At 38.1% G+C, this 5,110-nt stretch overlaps 1 pseudogene; it reads left to right on the forward strand.

The window, feature by feature from the left end:
* LOC113110615 (transmembrane channel-like protein 6) overlaps positions 1 to 4,736 on the forward strand; it is an 18,062-nt pseudogene extending 13,326 nt beyond the window's left edge.
* The last annotated feature ends 374 nt before the right edge of the window (positions 4,737 to 5,110 follow it).

Below are 5,110 nucleotides of genomic sequence, written 5' to 3' on the forward strand. Positions count from 1 at the left end.
TGAACACATGCACGGGGTACGACAGATGCTTTTTGATCCATTGACTCAGAAGACAGGAAAGACAGGCTCACTTTTTGTATTTTGCTGCGAGCTGACTTAAAAAACACAGGAACGCTGCCTCAGGTTTGGCCAGAACGAGGGAACTAGAAGTCAATATAATGTAGCTATATACGGTCAGGTCTATTATATACACACATTTATTATATAACTGCAACTTGAATATGTTTTGATCAGCATCTAAAATGTATGTCTAAATATATATATGGACCTGACTGTATGTGTAGTCTTTATGTCCGGAGTTAATTTATAATTTTTTCATATGCTGTCCAAGTATTATATTATATATATTATATTGTATTTCAAGTAACACAATCTGTTATTTTGTTGTGGAGTATTTGCTCTATAAACAGCATGCTCTGGTTTAATGTGTCAGTGTGTTTATTTACTTTGTTCATTCACTCTCTATCTCCCCCCCTCTCTCCCCCCCCACCTCTCTCTTTCTCTCTCTGCCCCCCCCCTCTCTCTCTCTCGCTCTCTCTCTCTCTCTCTCCACCCCCCCCCCTCTCGCTCGCTCTCTCTCTCTGTCTCTCCAAACACCCCCCCCCCCCCCCCTCTCTCGCTCCCTCTCTCCACAACCCCCCCCCCCCCTCAGGATCTGCTGAAGCGCGCTGGCTCCGGTTCGTCTGATCCGCTGCTGGAGGAGGCCAGACTGTTGGCCGTTCCTGTCTTTGTGTCCAGCTTTAACCTTCTCCTGCCTGGATTCTTCAACGCTGTGGCCTGGATGGAGGAGTACGACTCTCCCAGTGTCCTCAATTACGTCTCCATCAGCAGGTAGAACAGCCGCCCGCTTTCACAGCGACCTTATGAATGTATTTTCCCGTTTCATTTAAAAAAAAAATCATACGTGACTCTAGAGCACATGAAGTTGAGATTTATACATCTTCTGAAAGCTGAATAAATGATCTCTCCATTGATGTGTGGTTTGTTCGGAGGACAATATCTATCTGAGATACAACTATTATAAAATCTGGAATATGAGGGAGCAAAAAAAAATCTTAAATATTGAGAAAATCGTCTTTAAAGTTGTTCAAATGAAGTTCTTAGCAATGCATATTACTAATCAAAAAGTTTTGATGATAGAATTTACTAAATATCTGCATGGAACATGATCTTTGCTTCATATCCTAATGATTTTTGGCATAAAAGAAAAATCTATAATTGTATATGTACATTCATATATGTTTTTCTTCATCTGTGGCATTGAAAGTCAAGCATGTTTTGACAGTGTGATGATGTAAAGGCTATTACTGTTATAACAAACGAACAGTGTCAGAGCTTATGATCTTATAACATGAAAATGTTTCTATATGGATCTGAACAGTAAGTGTCTGTTGCACTGGTTAACCCTTCGTGTTCTGATGCATGAGATGTTTGGTCTCCTCAGGAACCTGCTGCTGAAGGTGAGTGTGCTGGGAGTGCTGTGCTATCATTGGCTGGGCCGCGTGGCGTCAGATCCTCAGAGTCTGGGTTTAGAGGTGAGTCTCGTGGTGTGTGTGCGGCGCTGCGTCTGATCACGATCTCTGATGCTGGTGTTTCTGTGCTCAGTGCTGGGAGAGTTTCGTCGGGCAGGAGCTGTACCGCTTCCTCCTGATGGACTTCATCTTCATGCTGCTGGGCACCTTCTTCGGAGAGTTTCTGTGGAGGTCAGCGGCTCACACCGTTCTTTCAGTAGCGTTCCCAGGAGCTTTATTTCATTTCATTTTTACTTGTGTGTATATTTACAGGTGCTGGTCATATAATTCGAAAAAAAGTTGATTTCACTAATTCCATTAAAAAGTGAAACTTATATATTATATTCATTCATTACACACAGACTGATATATTTCAAATGTTTATTTCTTTTCATTTTGATGATTATAACTGACAACTAAGGAAAATCGCAAATTCAGTATTTCAGAAAATTAGAATATTGTGAAAAGGTTCAATATTGTCATGTTGTAAGTCTTGTTTTTAAAGGTTATTTGGCTGTTTGAAAAAAATATATCTTAACATTATATTTTTATTTAATTAAAAAAACATTTAAAGTATTGTAGTCATATTTTAAAATATAATTTAATTTACAAAAATATATATATATTAATTGTCTTGTTTTTGAACGACTATTGGGCTGTTTAAAAGAAATATGAACATGTCAGACCTTGTTTATGAAGACATTTAATTTATCTTTTATTTATTGCAACATTGTTTTTTAAATGTTTTGATTTTATCCAAATGTTTACATTTGTTAAAAATACAGTTTTAAGTTTAATGTATTCTATATTAATGTTGCAATAATAAAATGTAAGAATCTATTTATTCATTCATTCTTGCTTTTAATTTTCATTTCACTTTTTAAAGGGAATCTTTAATATCTCAGAGAGCTAAAATATCTAATTCTTTACTGCTCTTTTCCCAAAAATCTAATTATCATGAAGGCAGCTGCTGAAATTCATGAAAAAGTTTTTTTTTTATTAAATTATTATTTTTTTTTTATAAATTAAAAACCAGTTTTTATTTTACATTAATATTTTCTCTCCTGCAGGGTGTTTTCTCAGAAGGCTCTGAAGAGGAAGAGGAAGCCCGTGTTTGATATCGCCAGGAACGTTCTGGAGCTCATCTATGGACAGACTCTGGCCTGGTAGCGTTGGTTCACATTAAGTGCACTGAATAGTGTCCTCTGTTCTCCATCAGTGATGTGTGATGTCTCGTCTGCAGGCTGGGTGTGTTGTTCTCTCCTCTGCTGCCCGCGGTTCAGATCATTAAACTGATCTTTCTCTTCTACATGAAGAAGGTTTGTTTGTTCGACTTCTGCTTTTCTTTGTGCAGTTAACAGCCTGACGTGACCCTAAAGCACAAAAACCTTTGAAATCTGAGAAGGCAAAAAAAATCTGAATATTGAGAAAATCATCTTTAAAGTTGTTCAAATGAAGTTCTTAGCAATGCATATTACTAATCAAATATTAAGTTCTGATATATTTACAGTAGGAAGTTTACTAAATATCTTCATGTAACATGATCTTTACTTAATATCCTAATGATTTTTGGCATCAAAGAGAAATGTATAATTGTGACTCATATAAACCTGTGACACTGATGACTGCTTCTGTGCTGCAGGGACACAGATGTTATAATGAAAGTATTAAAAGTGTCGTTGAGTGTTGTGATTTGAAAGACATTGTGTTTGTGTTTGTCGGCCACAGGTCAGTCTGAAGATGAACTGTCAGGCGTCGGGGAAGCCGTGGCGCGCCTGTCAGATGACCACCCATCTTCATCACGCTGCTGTGTTTTCCCAGCATTCCTGGGTGCCGCCGTGTGTGTGACCTACACCATGGTGGACGTGAGTGTCGAGTCTCTCACACACACACACACACACACGACACACACACACACACCACACAGCACCACACACACACACATCTGTCACTGCTCCATCTAAGGATTTCATCATACATGCTACAGCAGTAATTATTAATTCATTTATTCATTTATTCATTCTTACATTTCTCAAATTTTCATCAAGTTAAAGGGTAACTAAACCCCTGGTCAGAGCTTGACTCCACCCACTGGCAGTATTTGAAAACAAGCTGAAAAGTGGGAGGGAGCACAGTGGAGATCGAGGGGATGAACCGAGGGCGGGGCTAAGTGTGGTGGGCTTGAACCTGAGACCCGCAGTGACGGGATTGATGACAGCTGCTGTCAGAGGATGCTAAAATGTTAAAGTAACTTGTAAACTATCCCTGACTGATGCAATACTATGCTTCTAACTAACTATGCTTTCTAACAATACTAACGCTACACTAACAACTATGCTAATTAACTACATAGGCTACATGAAATAATCTAAATAACTATATAAATGCTATGCTAAATAGATGCTATAATACTCCGATAGGAAAAATCTACTGCAGTAGCCACCGTTCAACTGAAGAGGGCAGCACTCATATATTGTAGAATTAAAACACTTCATACTCTAATGTCAAAAGAGTTCCTCGAATCAGTGACCAGCACTAATAAAGCCCCATTCTTACAGATCATTAACTAAAAAAGTTGGTTTAGGGTTTAGTTACTCTTTAAGGACACACTTGGAGACACTTCTACAGTTTTTATTTCCAGTTTTACATGAGAAAAAAAAACCTTGCAGCATTCTATGTATTAATTTTATATCTATTTATTTAACGTTCAACACTTTCATTCTTTGGAGACTCTTTATTGTTTTTGTCTACATTATTGCAACATTTCATGATGTTTTGGAAAATATCATCATAAATATTAATGTTCCAGTAATTAAAAGTAAACTAAAACGTAAGAGTACATTTCTTTATGCTTCTCATTTTTTTATTTAACTTTTGCATGGCGTGTATGTCTGTCTGTCTCTCTCTCTCTCTCTCTCTCTGTCTCTCTGTGTGTCTGTCTCTCTCTCTGCTGTGTGTGTGTGTGTGTGTGTCTGTGTGTGTGTGTGTCTCTGTCTCTCTGTGTGTGTGTGGTGTGTGTGTGTGTGTGTGTGTGTGTGTGTGTCGATAAAGCCGTCGAGCCCGCTGCGGTCCGTTCCAGGGCTGAAGACCATGTTCCAGGCGGGGAAGCGCTGGTTTCAGGAGCTGGCGGCGGTGAACCCTGACCTGCACTGGCTGCCCACGGCTCACGCTTACCTGGTGGAGAACCCGCTCTTCCTCTTCATGTCTGCCGGCATCTTCCTGTGAGTCACAGCAGTTGAACACAGTAGTGAACCTACAGTGAGGATCTAGACAGATTATTATAATCCGAGATCTCCTCTAAAACTCTATCTGAGACTACAGTAATTACATACATATATATATATATTTTTTATAGTTTTACATGAAATAGGTTTTTCATATTTAATATTAGTTATTTGTGCATTCTTATGTTCCAGATTACTTATATTCATTACAACATTCCATGTTTTTTAAAATTTCATGTTAATTTATTTTGTCATATTTATTCCCTACACACTTTTGGAGACACCTGTTTACAGGAAATGTTACAAAATTAATAAGTTCATACGTTTACATTTTTTGCTAATTTGGTTTATTTACTGTAAAATCCATCCATACTT

This window comes from Carassius auratus, chromosome 11, assembly GCF_003368295.1.
Source record: "Carassius auratus strain Wakin chromosome 11, ASM336829v1, whole genome shotgun sequence".
Classification (NCBI taxonomy): domain Eukaryota; kingdom Metazoa; phylum Chordata; class Actinopteri; order Cypriniformes; family Cyprinidae; genus Carassius; species Carassius auratus.